The sequence below is a fragment of the Ceratotherium simum genome, chromosome 1 (assembly GCF_057802395.1).
Source record: "Ceratotherium simum simum isolate JZ-2026a chromosome 1, ASM5780239v1, whole genome shotgun sequence".
In the NCBI taxonomy this organism is placed as follows: domain Eukaryota; kingdom Metazoa; phylum Chordata; class Mammalia; order Perissodactyla; family Rhinocerotidae; genus Ceratotherium; species Ceratotherium simum.
Genome location: NC_141900.1, coordinates 59,276,981 through 59,294,659, shown reverse-complemented (window position 1 = coordinate 59,294,659; position 17,679 = coordinate 59,276,981). Strand labels below are relative to the sequence as shown.

Sequence of the window (17,679 nt, the reverse complement as noted above, 5' to 3'; positions counted from 1 at the left end):
GTTATGATTATTTTTTTCTAATGCATGTGTGCCAATATATGTAGATATTGATAAACAATATATTATAATTTGCAGTATTAATTGTTTATAAGGTGCACACTTTTCTTTCCCTAGAAACCTCAGGTGGCAAAATGCTTCACTGTTTCACACCCTTGTGTCCACCATCTCTTGCCCTGTATTAAAACTGTATATTATCCGTAAAAGAGTTAATTGGAAGTCTAACCTTAAATAATGGAGAATCTTATGTTCTTACAAAAATTTGTAATTAGTGAGTAAAGCTCCTCTGAATTATCAAAGCTAAATAAATGAATGAATGAATGAATGAATGAGTGAATGAATAAATAAATAACAGACAGACAATCCCTTTTTATTCCAAGGCTTAATCCTACTGAGGCCCCCAACCTGATTAATCATGCAGCAGGCAGCAAACTGCCCCTTACTAGCTGACCTTACACATTTCAATGAAATGGACTACAGCCTGTAAAAAATGACACAAACCCAAAATCTCATGAAGTAATTATATTAGAAAATACTTTGTTAACAGGTTTTAAAGACAACCTTAGCCTTAAGAGTAAGTTCCTGTCAAGAGCAAATCCTCTTTCTTTTATTTGCTTCTAACCTAAGGGATAGAAGTAGTCAAATGCTTGTTATGGTTACCCAGGAAAAATTCAGCTTTAAAATTGATTGAATCAGTTTCCTATATCTTATTATCTTAGCCATAGCAATTAAAAAAAAAACAAATAGAATGATAGCAGTCCACGATCTGGACGGTCTCATATGTCCCTTGTTTGTTTGATTGTTTTCCTTTTCCCTTTATCTCTATCCTGACATTTCCTTTCTGTTCTCCAGTGAAGGTAAAAACCTAAAAGGAAAATAATTAGCTATTCATACTCTTTTAACACAGCCACATGTTCACATGATAAATGGAACATGACCATACAATACAACTAAAATGACATCCTTATTGCAGGCTCAATTTACTTAATTTTGTGTCTTCCAACTAATAAGACAAGGGTCACTCATTCTGCAAAATTAATGACTGATATAAATTTAGAATTAAAAAAGCACAAGGGGGCCGGCCCTGTGGCTTGGTGGTTGAGTGCGTGCGCTGCGATGCTGGCGGCCCGGGTTCGGATCCCGGGTGTGCATCAAGGCACCACTTCTCTGTCCAGCCTGAGGCCGAGTCCCACATACAGCAACTAGAAGGATGTGCAGCTGTGACAGACAACTATGTACTGGGGCTTTGGGGGCAAAAAAAAAAAAAGCACAAGGAAAATATTTCTTAACCTGGTGTATGGCCAACCTGTGGAATTTACTACCCTGGGAGGCCATAGATTTAGTTAATGGATGAATTAGAAAGGGCTAGATAATTTTATGACCAGTCATAATACTGTAGTTATGAATACTAAGATAAAGGTAATAGAATCTCATGCTTCAGGGCGCAAGCTGATCATCTTAGGAGCTTTGCAGTTCTCTTATTTCCTTATGATGCTCTGAGCAAGTGGTTCAATTGATATTGAAGTTTTATCTCTTTTTGGAAGTATTCACTATTGCTGTGAACAGGATGCCACATTTAGGTCACATTGTTTTTTGTTTTTGTTTTTTTGAGCAATGAAAACCACAAGTGTCCGCTAATACAATACCAAAGAACAATACAACAACAAAGAATTTATTCTTTCATTCAATGGATATTTATTGAGGGCCTACCATGATCCTGTCACTCTTTTGGGTGTTTGGGGTACAATGAGAAAAACAGACAAATCCCTGCTTTCAAGAAACTTACATTCTAGTGGGGACAGAGAGATAATAAGCCATCAAGTAAGTAAGTTGTAAGGTACATTAGAGGGTTTTAAGTATGCAGAAAAAGAAAGCAGGGAAGGGAAATAGGAAACAGTTTACAATTTAAAAAGGGTGATCAGCAAGGGCATCATCAAAAGGTGACGTTTGAGGCTTGGAAATGCGTGGAAGAAGAGTGTTCCAGAAACACAGAAGAGCAGGTAGAAAGGTCCTGAGGCCTGTTGAAAGTTATCTATTAATTAAAATATATTCTTGATTGATTGGAAGACTCAGGGGAATAAGATAATCTGATTAATTTTTTGTTGTTGTTGTTTAAAATGCTACAACCCGTTTTATTTCTACCCTTCTTGCTGAAGAAAATTTTTCTAAAAATGTGAGATAATTTTCCTGCCTTTGGACATACAGAACAATGCTCACAGCTTAATGATCTACTTGCCTTAGATTGGGGATGAAAATTCCCATTGTCCATTACTGTAGCTTGTAAAACTATTGATGCATGAAGGGAATCTGTATAGATTCCCAGATGGACTCTGGTTTTTACTTTAAAAATCAAATTCTGGGGGCCAGCTTGGTGGCATAGTGGTTAAGTTCGTGCACTCCACTGTGGCAGCCCAGGGTTCGCAGGTTCAGATCCTGGGCGTGGACCTATACACTGCTCATCAAGCCATGCTGTGGTGGCACCCCACATACAAAATAGAGGAAGATTGGCACAGATGTTAGCTCAGGGCCAATCTTCCTCACGAAAAAAAAATCAAATTCTGGATGTCAACTAATATTGTCTTTTGTTTTCCCCTCCTTTACTTTGTCTTTGCACTTTTCCCTTTACTTTACTCTTTCTATTTTCTTTTAGAAACTTTATGTGAAATCTTGCTCAGGTTTACACGTTCCTTTATCTTTTCTGCTGTTGCTGCAGTTTTCCTAAAGAACAAACTTCTGTAGGAAGAACCTCTTTTATCCACTGAAATTTTCTGGGTAAAAATCATACCCAAACTTAGTGGATTAGACAACATCTGCTATTTCTCATAGTCCTCTGGGGGTTGGGAGATTCTTCGGCTCTGGACTGGCTTGGCCAAGCTGGATGTGTTCTAGGATAGCCTCCCTCACATGACTGGGGGTTGCTCTGTCTGCGGGGATGATAGCCATGTCTCTCTCATCATCCAGCAGGCTGGCCCAGGCTCCTGCACATGGTAGCAGAAAGATTGCAAGCAGCAACAGAGGGCAAGCCCCAGTGTACAAGCACTTTTTAAGCCTCTATTTATATCGTGCCTGCCAATGGGCTATTGGCTAAAGCAAGTCTCGTGATTAAGCTCAGGTATGAGGGGCAGAGAGACAGATTCCACCTCTTGATGAGCTGAGCTGTAAAGTCATATGGCAGAAGGGCTTGTGTTCCGGGATGGGAGGAATATGTGGCCATTTTGTACAGTTTACCAATCTGCCTCCTGGCCACAAATCATTCACATTTCTTCTATTTGTAAAATATACTCACTCATATCACAAGACATCCCCTCCACCTGCCCATAATTTTATCCTAAGGTATCAGGATCTTGTGATATGCAACTGGTCTAGATGTGGATGAGGCTCCCTGAGTGCAGCTTCTCAGGTGCAGTTTCTCTTGAAGTTATCTAGCCTCACACTCTACATCAAATAGTGAGACAGGGACAGGGTAACTGCAACAAATATTCCCATTTGAAGAAGGAAAGAATGGGAGGCAGTTACATAGCAATTCTGAAGTTTAGCCTGGCATGTGTTGCTAGGTTCCCTTCGCTCAAGAAGCAGATAACATTTCTTGATTAGGTCCCAGTTCTTCTTCCTAGAATTGACTCCCTGGCTCATTGTCCTTTGAGGGTCTTCTCAGAGGAAAGGAGTTTATTGCCCTCTGGGGTCTTACTCCCCTTTTGAGACATTCTTCCCTTTTGATAAAAAAAATAGCTCATATTTGTAGCTGTGTTGCTTCCTAAGCCTGCTTCTTTCATGTGGAAAATTGGGGGCCAGAGAAATCTTTTCACTTTGAATTCTTTCTGTTTTAGTCCAAGCTGGCTGGGATTCTATTAATACAACTCTCTTAAAAACTTGTGGGCTTCTTATGAATCTAATTTGGGCCTACTCTATGCCCTAAAGTCACGTCACCAACTTTCTCAAGAAGGCCACTTTCAATTTTGGGTTGCACAGGCTGCTGCGCAACCTTAACATCCTTAAGATTCTAGGCACTACCTTACACTGTTCTGTGGTTTAACGAAGGGTGTATCAGCCACCATCTTGATCTGGATCTTTACCCTGAAGTCAGTTCTTACTTTGAGAATCTTTTTTTTTTTTTTTTTTTTAATTTTTTGTTTATTGCAGTAACATTGGTTTATAACATTGTATAAATTTCAGGTGTACATCATTATACTCCTATTTCTGCATAGATTACATCATTTTAATGGCTAGAGAGACCAGAGATATGAAATAGTTTTATTTTCCGAGCTCTGAAGTCTTGGCTTCTTTATATTGCCTATAAATTCTGCAGGAAAACTGCACAGTTCTCTCTTTAGGTCATCCCTTTTTTTTATACTTTATCATATGCAATTAAAAAACCAACAAACTAGTCCTTCAACATTTTGCCTGGAAATCTCCTTAGCCAAATCTACAAATTCATTAGATAAATTTTCTGTCTTCCAAATTATCATAGACAACAGTTTTCCATTGTTTCACTATGCTATTACACAGATTGCCATTTTTCTAGCGTGCTGTAGCAGCTTCTTCACCAATTTTCTAGCCTCTGCTAACAATTTATTCGCCATTTTCCCAATTTAGGCTAACAGTTTTCTTGCCACTTTTCTAGTCTCTGTCTACCACCTCGTCCCAAAGCTAATGCTATATATTTTAGGTTGCTGCTAGAGCAGCACTTCAGCGCTAGTACCACTTTCTATATCAGTTAGCCTTTGTTACATAACAAACTGCCCAAAGCTTTGTGGATAAAAACAGAAATATCTAGGGGCCATCCCGGTGGCATAGTGGTTAAGTTTTCACGCTCCTCTTCGGCAGCCCGGGGTTTGCAGGTTCAGATCCCAGGTGTGGACTTATGCAGCACTCATCAGGCCATGCTGTGGTGGTATCCCACAAACAAAATGGAGGAAGATGCGCACAGATGTTAGCTCAGAGCCAATCTCCCTGAGCAAAAAGAGGGAGGCAACAGATGTTAGCTCAGGGCCAATCTTCTTGAGCAAAAAGAGGAAGATTGACAACAGATGCTAGCTCAGGGCCAATTTTCCTCACCAAAAAAAAAAAAAAGTAACAATATCTATATTTATCACAGTTTTGTGGGATGGTTGGCTGTTTTTCTCATCAAAACTGGCTCAGCTAAGGCTAGATGGCCTAGGATGGCTCTATGCATGTCCAGTAGCTGCTCTGTCTGCTAGAGTGATAGCCACATGTCTGTCATCACCAGTAGGCTAGCCCAGGCTCATCCTCCTGAAACATAGTCATAGTGCACAGGGGTGCACATATAGGAGTGGAAAGAATTTGTGGGCCACCTTTTGCAATCTATCACATTCCTTCTCTTTTCACTTCAATTTCTCTGATCTTTATTCCAGTACTGAGAGGACTTGGCTTTGTTAGCAGCTTGGTTGGTTGCCTTACCAAGCATTGGCTTTTTTATTATGCTACCTGATCAAGAGTGCGTGAAGATTTACTAAAACTACACATTTGGCACAATAGCTGTTTGATACTTAATTGAACTATGTTTCTTTGGATCTTCTTGACAAGTTTAACTCTTCCCACTTTCTATTTGAGAATTTCATACTTGAAAATGTTCAGTTATTCCCCACTATTGGGGATGTAGTTGATTAAAACTGTCATACTTGGGGGGGGCATGGTTTATGACTCATGAGCTTTTATACCCCTTTCTTTATCATTAGAGAACTGACGTTTTCCATGAAAATTACCTTGCCTTTAAGAAGATGAATATTGAATACAATTATGAATTTGTTTGAAGAATTGAATATTGTACTGGTAGGTTATATGAAACTTTTTTTTTTTTAATATTCTGTTTTTTTGTGCATCAGGATTAGTGATTCCAAAGGAGGAGGGAGTTTGAGAGAGATCAGATTTGGGAGTGAACAATGGAATTATGTTTTGAGGAAAGCATCTACTTAAGGCTTCTGCATTCTTAAATTCATCAAAGGAGTCATTTATTTCTCTCATAAATCTGCAATGACAGTACAGTTGCACGTAATGGTTTGTAATTTCCTTTGGTCAGCAAGGAGAAAAATGAAAGAAGTAAACAAGCACATGAACCTGGTAATGTCTACCCAATATTGCTTAATAGCCCCTGAGATAGCAAACCTAAATGATCTTGCTTGCTGAAAACCATGGTAATATTTGAGAGGATGAGTTTCCAGTCATAAACAGAACACAAATAATGAGATGATTTCTTCTGCTCTACATAACCTGAAATGTTAGCCACAATTTCCTGCAACTGGTGAGCCTTCTGCATTTACACAGATCTATAATAGAATACTCAGTGTATTTCTATTCTTAGCCCATTTCCTATTCTAAATGCATAAAAACTTAACATGTTTATAGACCAAAAGCTTAAGCCAAAATTTTGGCTTTGTTTTACTGAACTCTCAAATTCACATCTTGTCCTTTCAACATAATTTTTCTATCTTCCTCCCTCAAAATCGAAGAGCTTGTGTTAGAATAAACAAATAAACTTTACTTAAAAGTGTCTGTTTTAAACCAAGATGTATTTCTATATACATGTTATTAAGAGCGATATGTAAAAAAATCAACTTTACCTGAAGGAATTATTTTGTGACGTGGTTATGGGACTAAACTATGACAAACACACTATCATCGGAAGGGTAAACTCTTTACTCATCTTCTCTGAGAAGTTTATAGCTAGTAAGAGGTTTTTAAACTTCATATCAAGTCCATCAATACTACCATCATTACCTGAATGTTTGATGCGTTTGCTCTGGAATATTTAAATTGCCTCCTAACTGATCTTTCTTACTTCACTCTTTGACTACCACCATTTAATTCATTGCTGTCAGAGTAACTTTCCTTAAGCTGTCATTCACTAGTTTAGAAACATTAACCATTTCTTCATAGCCCAAAGAATAAAACCCAAATTCCCTAGTTGGCATTTAAGGCTTTCTATTAGCAGGTATCACATCTATTTTCCACCTTCATCTTAATACAATAATCTCAGAAAAGAGGTTAACTTTTCTTAACTTGAAGAAAAAGCACTTCATATACCATAAGGAAAAAATTGTCTCTTATTTTAAGTAGACAGAGACATCAGGTTTTTAATGGGTCTGAGGATTATGCATCATTTTAATCTGGAAAGCCTAGCGCTGCTCTGGGCTTACTCTGCAATTTGGTTTCAACAAATTTTTATTGAGTCCTTTATGTGCCAGACATTTGCACATAACATTGTCTTGTGATCCTCAAAACAATCTTGTTGGGTATTACCACAGGCAGTTTTCAGACAAAGAAGTTGAGCTCAGAAAAGGTAAAAAAAAAACTGCCCAAAGCTTCGTGACTGGTCAGAGTGGAGCCAGAATTTGAATAGCATTTTCCTGAACCCATAATCTGTATTCTTTCCCCTTTACCACAGCTCTAGCAGAAGTCCATCCTAGCGCTGTTTTGGTCCATCCCAGAACCTTCCTGTAGTTTTCTTAGGTGACCTCTACACCAGGATGACTTTTGGAGGTGACAGCATGATAAATGAACTTTTTAGAGTTAGAGCGTTGCAAAGATTTACTCTCATATAAGCTAGGCTCTGAACTGCTCTTTCTCTTTGAGTCAGAACTACATGTTGCATGATGGCAAAAAGGTGTTTTCTTCTTGATACTATGTTTTTTTCTGGGTATTTAAAGTGTGACGTGATGATGAAGATTAACTTGCAGTAATACTGAACATAGAGCACTTTACAAGGTCAAAATTCGCAGCCTTTAATGCATTCAATGGTGTTGCCAATGATGGCAAAAGCAGAAATGAACCGCAGGCGTGTATTTCTTGGTATCACAGTTTAGCTCAAGTGAAGGATTTCTAAGATATTTGAGAGATTTTATTGTGTTTTGAGTCTACAGGTATAATAGCAATAGCCCTTGAAGGCTTTGGTTAATTGTAAAGGATCCTTCTTTCTGCTACCTTACAAATGGTCATATCTTAAATGATAAATATTTTGTGAAGAGATTTGTGAAAATAGAGAATGCTTGATCATAGAAATATTGAACAGCAATAAGAAACACATAGGCACTTTAGGTGCATTGCAAAAATATTTAACTTTCTGATGCCACATTTCAAGTATATTTAATTTCTAGACTCCTAGACTGTGATTGGGTTTGAATATAGCATTTCCAAGCCAAAAAAAATTTTTAGAAGGAAACTCATTTTAATCCATATATCCCCCAAAATGTTCCTTCTGTATATTTTGGATATATCTCTTTCAAGAACTGAAAGGATCTGACATTTTATACTGCTTGCAAGCCAACAAGTTAGTCTCCCACAGTTTCACAGGTGCTGGCAGAAGACACAATACTCCTGGATCAGAAACCAAGGATAGTTTATTACTCACAGTAATAGCAGTAGCCAGAGTACAGTAGTCCCCCCTTATCCACAGCAGATATGTTCCAAGACCCTGAATGGATGCCTGAAACCACAGAAAGCACCATACCCTATATATACTATGTTTTTTCCTATACATACATACCTATGATAAATATTAATTTATAAATTAGGCACAGGTAAAGATTAATAACAATAACTAATAATCAAATAGAACAATTATAACAATATACTGTAATAAAAGTTACCATAGATCTTAGCAACCTCAGCAATTTTTTTTCTTTCCTTATTAAGTCAAGAACTTTCACTTTTTCCCTTAAAGGAAGGATTTTACAGCTTCTCTTTGGCATATTTGAATTGCCACCATCACTACTCTTGTATCGTGGGGCCATTATTAAGTAAAATAAGGGTTGCTTGAACACAATCACTGTGATACCGCAACAGTCAATCTGATAACTGAGAGGGCTACTAAGTGACTACAGGGCAGGTAGTGTATACAGGGTGGATACGCTGGACAAATCATGGTATATGATTTACGTCCCAGGCAGGATGGAGCTGGATGGTGCAAGATTTCATCACGCTACTCAGAATGGTGTACAATTAAAAACATGAATTATTTATTTCTAGAATTTTCCATTTGACATTTTTGGACTGTGCTTGACAGCAGGTAACTAAAACTGTAGAAAGTGAAACCACAGATAAGGGGGGACTACTGTATTGGCGTTTGTGCCAGTTTCCCGAGCCTCAACTCCTGCTGGGCAGTGTGAAGAGGATCAGGTGATTCCTGTACATGCAATGGGGAGTATTGTAGGTGAGGAACCCAAATTGTTTACAATGGGCAGTAAGCATGTCTGCCTTTTCCTCCAGAAGGAGACATTATCTCTATCTTCCAGGACTGAAAGCACACCTGCACTTTGCTCCAGAGCAAGATGTTATCTATATCCGCCATGGCTGTTCACTACACGTACATCCTAGAAAAGCTAGTTCAGAACAAAGACAGTCAGTGCTTCTGCTTGTAAAGCCTGCAGAAATGTGAGACACCCATGGAGAATTGTCTCCCAATACTCAATTTCTGGAGTCTCAAGAAACTTTAGGGCATACTACCAGCTTGACACATTGCGTAGAAATGGAAGTTATGCCCTGTGATTTGAAGGGGTCCTGTCTCTCAAATTAACTACATATAATTGATTATTTTACCATTATAACTTCACTCCTTTGACTCAAGCTTTAGGTCTATAAATGAGCCCTTTATTTAATTGCAAACACTGCTGGAAGTAGTTCCACTTTATCCCTCCCTACTTTAGTAAATAGAGCCTGGGCATTATAGGGGAAGAATATTCCCGGGCTTGGAATTAGAGAGATGTGATCGTGAGGCCTGTTCTGCCACTGACTACACTGGCCCTGAGTTTCTCTATTAAATATTAGGAAGTGGAAAACAATGGAGAAATGCTATAAAAATTCTGAGAGAAAATGCTGATTAAACTAAAATTCTATATCTGTCTAAACATGAGGGTAAATGTGTTTTCACATATGTGATGTCTCAACAGAGTTACTGCGCCTCTACCCCTTTTCAAAAAGGATATGCTCAATGAAAACGAATAAGTAAAATAAGAAAGAGGAAGGCATGAATAAAAAAGATAAAGTATCTAACACAGGAGGGAGGCAAAGGGAAGCCCTACAATGGTAGGTATCCAGCAGCCTAGAAAACAATTAGTCCAGATTATAATGGAAAGACAGAGGAGTCCATAGGGAAGTCTCCAAGAAACAAATTAAACTGACAGATTACAAGAGGAATTTGACTACACTGAGAGGAGTTTTCAGTTCTAATGGAGAGTTTCAGAATGAGTTGATGATAGATATATAAAAAATCAAGTGACCAAAAAAATAGAGGAAAGTATAAACTCTTAGGAAATAAAAAGTTGTACAAGAGATATAATATAGTGCATGACTGAACTGTAAACAATATTAATAGATTCATAATTATGTAAACTTTGATTATGGATTTAACTTAAAAGTGTGCTATAGTTATGTTGGGAATATGGAGAAGGGGAAATATGTGTATGTTTTTGGGGGGTGTGCGTGGGGATGTATTAAGAGAGGTAATTCCATAGAAGAAAGTAAATAAATAATGTTTAAAATTCAAAAATCTGGGCCGGCTCTGTGGCTTGGCGGTTAAGTGCGCGCGCTCTGATGCTGGCGACCCGGGTTCGGATCCCGGGAGCGCCCCGAGGCACCACTTCTCCCTCCAACACGAGGCCGGGTCCCACGTACAGCAACTAGAAGGATGTGAACCTATGACATACAACTGTCTACTGGGGCTTTGGGGGGAAAAAACTGAATAAATAAAATCTTTAAAAAAAAAAAAAAAAAAAAAAATTCAAAAATCAAGAAATAACAGTGTAAGTACATTACTTATACAGTGGACGTAAACACCAAAAGAAACAGCTAAAAGAATTGAAAGTGGTTACCACAAGGAAACAGAAAACGGGTTGGGAGAGGGTGGGCTAGGAGACTGCTTTTTGTCATGTTTTACTTTTTAAATGATGTGCATTATTACTTTGATCAAAATTAAAATTAACTTTAAAATGTAATGCATTAATTGGCCCATTGCCAGTTAAATGTTTAGCAGAGGTTAGTTGAAATTAAAAATGGGATGGAGCCTAGTGGAATAAAGGGGGCACATACCAGAGAGCAAAAGGTGATGCTATTAGGAGAAGTGAGATTTATATTTCTAGCTCTTTTACAATTTTTTTCTAGGGTCAACCTTGGCTACATCTTTGATCTCACATCATAAACTATGTTAGTTAGAGCATTAATCACATTTAGAAGCTGTACTAACTTGTATGGGACACTAAGGTCTACACGGCAAGTCAGTACTCCAGCACACAAAATGCTATCATTTCAGCCTGAGTAAGTTAATGCATCTTTGCTGAGTGCCTAATTCAGTATCTAGGGGTACTTTGACTTACTGGAGGACTATTGCTGCCTTGCTTATTGAATGCGTGTATGGGTGGGAGATGGAAGAGAGAAGGCCACTGTGTTTCTGTAGGTCTGCAGAATTTAAATTACCAGTCTCCTGGGTAAAGATGATGTCCAATTCAACATTCTGAATTGCATCTAGCAATTGTTATTGCTCAATAAATATTATGGTAGTAATGCTTGGAGGGCTGGGATGCTTGCAGTTTAGACAAAATTGTCGCCAGTTGTGTGGAAATTAGCTCGAACTGCTGTCATATTTCTGGCTGACTCTCAAGTGATGAGCTTGTTTTAGGCTGCTCATCATATGGTACTTCCACCACTTCACTTCTCAGGACAGTTCAGCTAACACGGGCCTCGGAGCTCCGTGATAGCTGCAGCTTCTGCTTTAGGGATTACGTGCAGTTTTTGTAATCTGTACTAATGAGCTGGGGAGGTGGATGGTAGGAAAGAAAGGAGTGGTGTAAGAAAACTATGCTCTATTAGAGTTGTCAAACTTCCACATCCTCTTTTCTGTTTATTCATTAAAGAATCTGAGCAGCTATTATGCACAAAACACAGTGCTAGACACTGCAGGGATACAGAGCCACAGAGACACAACCCCACATCTCAAGGAGCTTACGGTTTCGATGGAGAGAGCGAGTTATGAATACTAATTATGGTATCAGGCAGAATGCTCTAAAAGAGCATTGTCTCTGGTGGAGGAGGATCTGGATTTCAATTTCCCACTTCCTAACTGCGTGGCTTTAAATGAATTAATCTTCTAGAGGCCTCTATAAGACGGAATAATAGTGATGATGATTAAATGAGTTAATGCTTGCTTAGCAAAGTGTCTGGCACATAGTAAGATCTTAATAATAATTTAAAAATAAAATATTTTAAATTTTATTATAAACAAGCACAATGTCACGGGAGCAAGGTGGAAGTAGTTCCCACTGATGGTATTGGGATAAAGTTAACCAAGGTAGTGGTAACTGAGCTGAGCACTAGAAGATGAAGAGGAAGAATGAAAAGAAGGGGATAGTATTTCAGTATCTCAAACTCAGGGAATTGTATGAACAGTGACACAGAGACGTGAATGTTTGTAACTTATTTGGGAATCAGGTATGCTTGGGAGGTTTGCAGTGAGAGGTAATGCCAGAGAGTGAAATGAATCCAAATTGGGATGCACCTGGTGTGCCACAGGCAAGGAATTCAAATTTTATGCTGTTGGTAGAGAGAAAAGTTAGGAAGCTAATACTTGTTACCTAGTTGAGAGGAGATGAGCAGGGCACTTGGGAGCTTCTCTGTGGACACTGGGAATGTGGGAAAAACAGTAGATACCACAAAGTGCCTGGGAGGATTGTGTCACCATTGACTAATGTGAAACACAAGAGGAAGTTCTGGTTTACAAGAAGATAATGACCTCTGTTTTGGAAACTGATGATTGTTTTGGTCCTCAAGCTTATTCAAAAATTATTTTTTCAAGGCAAGATTTCTTAAATCAATGATTATATTAAGTTTTGTGTAGCTTCAGAGGGAATAACATATGAATAATTTGACTTTCAAGTGGCATCCCATGTGCCATGCCAGGAAGTCATATAATATGTAGTGAATTATGTTATATGCTTTCAGCACAAGAATCCATTAGCAATATTAACATGCCAGACACTCTCTACAACCCCTCAACATTCCCTCACACCTTAGCAGGAAGTGTGGTATCTAAGGTATGATTACTGATAATTTAGCAGGAAGAACATCTCTTCACATTTGTGTTTATCTAGCTTTGCATTTGCTAGAATTACCTCCCATGCATATTTAAAGAATTTGTTACTGGCTTATCTATAAGGCATGCATCAAAAGCTGTTATTGAACATTCACATAATCCTAAATTTGGTTGAAAAGTCAGCAAACAAGAATTTAGAACAAGATCTCCCTTTTGAATGGCACTGCTTTTATTCTCCTCACCCACAGATCACTCTGGGATGTACCCATGAATTCAGTAGCTATTGTACATGCCTCAGACTGGAAGGAAGGGAAATGACAATTCACTTACAATTCTTTTTGACATCATTATTACGGTTCCAGTTAGGATGATTTCTGTTAACACTGTGAGCTGTGACCTTGAACCCTGAAGGTTATAGGAAGATGAGCTGGCCAGGAGTTTGGATGAAGGGGTTTAATGGAGCTCAGTGGTACACTATTCCTATTGAGAATACGCCTGCACCTTGAATCAGCCCTCCAAGATTAAATGAGTTTAGATAATAATCAGATATTTTCCCAGTAGTTTGCAAAACATCTCCCCCCACACCCCCCACCGATATTTCTATGGTCAATGAGAAAATGTCAGAGGCCTATATCTGGTAATTATCAAGTATCTTTTATTCTTTCCTTGCTGTGCCCTTTCAGCACTAGAGTTACTGCAGGGTTGGTCATTCACTCATTCGTTCGTTTTTTGTCTTCTTCCTTTGTGTCTAGTACTGTACTTGGTGCTATATACCAGGTGCTGAGGATATGGGAGGAACAAGGTCTCCGCTCTCATGGAACTTAAATTCTGTTGGGGAAGGCAAATTATAAAGACAAATAAATAATTTCAGATAATTATAGACTATTAAAAAAAATAAAACAAGGTAAGAGAAAGTGACAGGATGAGAGGATGCTTTAAATGGAGGAGTTCAGGAATGGCATATCTGCACGTTTGAGCAGAGATCTGAATGATAAGAAGGAGCCAGTCATATGAGCATCTGGGGAAATACAAAACTTAATCTGGTGACAAGAGCAGTAGTATGTGCTTGGTTAAGAGGTAGAGCATCATTGATTTATGTAACTAGTTACTAGAAAAGGATGGGTGGAGAGCTTGCAGTTAATATGGGTTTAAAAACATAAACAACTACCAACTGGTGTCCATGTCCTTAGAGATGTAAGGAGTAGTGAGGCCAAAAACTGCCGGCTGACTCTCAGCATCTCTGCTTCATGCTTAGCAACAGAATTGCTGGGTAGACACATAGTTTAGAACCACCACAACAGCTCTACATGGCTTATATTTGGACCGTAATATGAGAGAGAAATAAACTGCAATCTTGTTTAATTTGCCAATATGTTGGATTTCATTATGGCGCTGAATCTGTTTGGTAATATAGGTTAAAATTATGCATGGGGTAACACTAAGATTGAAAGAAATTTTGAGAAAAGGAAAAAACACCCACCTGTAATTCCACTCTTCTAATACAACTATCTTAAAATTTGTATATTATCTTCTAAGCCTCATCCAGATGCACTTTTTTTTTAATAATTTTATTTATTTATTTCCCCCCCCAAAGCCCCAGTAGATAGATGTACGTCATAGCTGCACATCCTTCTAGTTGCTGTACGTGGGACACGACCTCAGCATGGCTGGAGAAGTGGTGCGTTGGTGCACGCCCGGGATGCGAACCCGGGCCGCCAGCAGTGGAGCGCGTGCACCCAACCGCTAAGCCACGGGGCCGGCCCCACGTTTTTACATAATTGTAGTGAGTTTACTTACATACCATTTGACAGTCTGCTTTTTTAGATTTAATCTTATACGTTACATTTTCTTATATGTTTTAAAATAGTTGTCATAGTTATTTTTAGCAGCTTTATACCATTATAAAGTGTTGCTGTACTACGATTTACAAATCCATTCAAGGGATACATTTTTAAAAATTAGGTTTATTAGTGATCTGGGTGCTGATTTTCTGATGAATCTGGTTGGATCTATGAGTGCCTCTTAAATGCTTAGATTGCACCTGAAATATATACTTGGTACGAGATGAGTATAATATACAATCAATAATGTTAGCGGGCAGTATTATTATTGTTATCAAGATTGGGCTCCACCGTCTATCCCTAGAGATGGGAAAGTAAAGAACAGGATTTGGTTTGAAATGGCAGCTGGGGCAAGTTGGAGGACAATCAAGCAAACAACCTTTAATGAGCTGTAACCAGTCAATACTCATGTGCCATTTGTAAGACATCTAGTTGTCAGCTGTAAGATTTGTAAGTTGTGCTTATTCTTCAGATATTCTGGGCTGGAATGCCAACTCAGCCTTCTTCTGTTCTTCATCTTCAACTATGTTGCCCTTCCCTTTACTCTGATTGCTTTACCCCATCTTGGACATTCAGTGTTTCCTTTATGTGGTTTCAGGGTCATTTGTGAGCTTGCTTAATGTTTTGGATGTCCTAACAGAATTAGATCACTAAGAAGAACATTCCACACAAAGGCTTTCAAATTTCTCATTTAGTACTGTTTTAACCAAAAGTCTAACATGGTGTTGGGTGGAGATGGTAGGGTTTCTCCTGTTGGTGGGTTCTTGATGGTAGAATAATCAACTAATTTGGGGGTACTTCTGGTAAAAAGCATATTTTAGAGGTTTTAAATTTATTTTTATTAAAGTGATATTTTAAGTAAAATTGTGTATATGTAATATAATCACATTATTTCAAAGACCAAAAAATATACAGAGATATGTCTTCCCTCAATATCCTCATCTGCCCAGTCCCCTCACTCCCCTTGAAATGAACCACTGTTCATAATTTCTTCCTTTCAGAGTTTCCTGATTTATATATAAGCAAATATAGATTCTTATTTTCGCTTTTTTTTTACACTCTTCTGTATCTTAAGAAGCATCTTTTTTTTTTTTTTTGTGAGGAAGATCAGCCCTGAGCTAACATCCATGCCAATCCTCCTCTTTTTGCTGAGGAAGACCGGCTCTGAGCTAACATCAATTGCCAATCGTCCTCCGTTTTTTCCCCAAAGCCCCAGCAGATAGTTTTATGTCATAGTTGCACATCCTTCTAGTTGCTGTATGTCTAGGAATCGTCTAGGAATGAGAGAAGTCCAGTACTCTTAGGAAGAATAAAACAGAGAAGTCAAAATAGGATTAAGTTTTAATTCCTAGTGAAATAATATTGGCAGATGACAAAACTTGTCAAACATCCCACATTAAGTACTTAATTAACATAAAGCTAAAAATAGTCCATTATTCTAATGAAAATAAAGGCAGAATCAGACAGAACATACATTTTTATGATGATAAAAATAAGAAGCAAGAAATCCCTATACCACATTACCCTCCTTTTTTACTAATTAACAGCATATTTGCTAATCTTTGTACATTCTAGTTCCTCCAACTCTTTTTTTTAAAATTTTTTGTTTATTGCAGTAACATTGGTTTATAACATTGTATAAATTTCAGGTGTACATCATTATACTTCTGTTTCTGCATAGATTACATCATGTTCACCACCCAAATACTAATTACAACCCATCACCACACACATGTGCCGAATTATCCCTTTCACCATCCTCCCTCCCCACTTCCCCTCTGGTAATCACCAATCCAATCTCTGTCTCTATGGGTTTGTTTGTTGTTGTTATTATCTACTACTTAATGAGGGAAATCATACGGTATTTGACCTTCTCCCTCTGACTTACTTCACTTTGCATAATACCCTCAATGTCCACCCACGTTGTCACAAATGGCTGGATTTCATCGTTTCTTATGGCTGAGTAGTATTCCAAAAATATGGAACGCTTCACGAATTTGCGTGTCATCCTTGCACAGGGGCCATGCTAATCTTCTCTGTATCGTTCCAATTTTAGTATATGTGCTGCCGAAGCGAGCACTAGTTCCTCCAACTCTTGAATCCACTCCTTCCCTCTAATTCCATTGCTCTTACCTTAAATCAGTACATCACAATCTTTCACCTTTCACTGTGCAATCTCCTAACTGGATTTGGTATTTCTTCCCTCTACTCTTTCTTTCACAAAGCTTCCAGATGAACTATCTCTTAGTAAAGCTATTATCATATCAATCATATTATCCCTTTGCTGAAAAGTCTCAAATTCCTTAGCCTGGCCTTCTAATGCCTCTACAGTGTGGTCCAAATCTACCTTTTTCGTCTTATCTCACACTTTACCCTTTCATTCACTCCATGCTTTAGTCAAATTGAATTAGTCACTATATCATAAACACACTCTGCCTATTTACCCATTAACACCCTGCTTAAACTTACCTTTTCCATATAATATTTTCTGATAATTCAGCTGAAAGAAATATTTTCTTTCTCAAAGCTCCATAGCACTTTAACTCAATTTATGTTGTGGCACATATCTTGTTCTACTGTGCAATATGGTGATGTGTGTACATGACTCACCTTATAGACTAACATCTTTGTGTCCTCCTCTTTGCTTATATTTGTTGAATTGATGAATGAACATTCTAATTTCTTCTCCTTGTGAACTTTAGACTAGTTCTGCATGTTTCTATGGTTCCAGACCAGTTGAAAGAGTTTAATAGGATGGACCGCTGATAAAAATGTCTCATGTCTCAGCTGGCAGCTTGGTAATGT

General features: G+C 38.2%; 1 non-coding gene across 1 annotated transcript; it reads right to left on the bottom strand.

Annotated features, from left to right (window-relative positions):
- Nucleotides 1-16,847: 16,847 nt before the first annotated feature.
- On the bottom strand, nucleotides 16,848-16,954 carry LOC147918217 (U6 spliceosomal RNA). Its single transcript, XR_015553604.1, has one exon. It is a non-coding gene; the product is annotated as a U6 spliceosomal RNA (small nuclear RNA).
- Nucleotides 16,955-17,679: the final 725 nt, after the last annotated feature.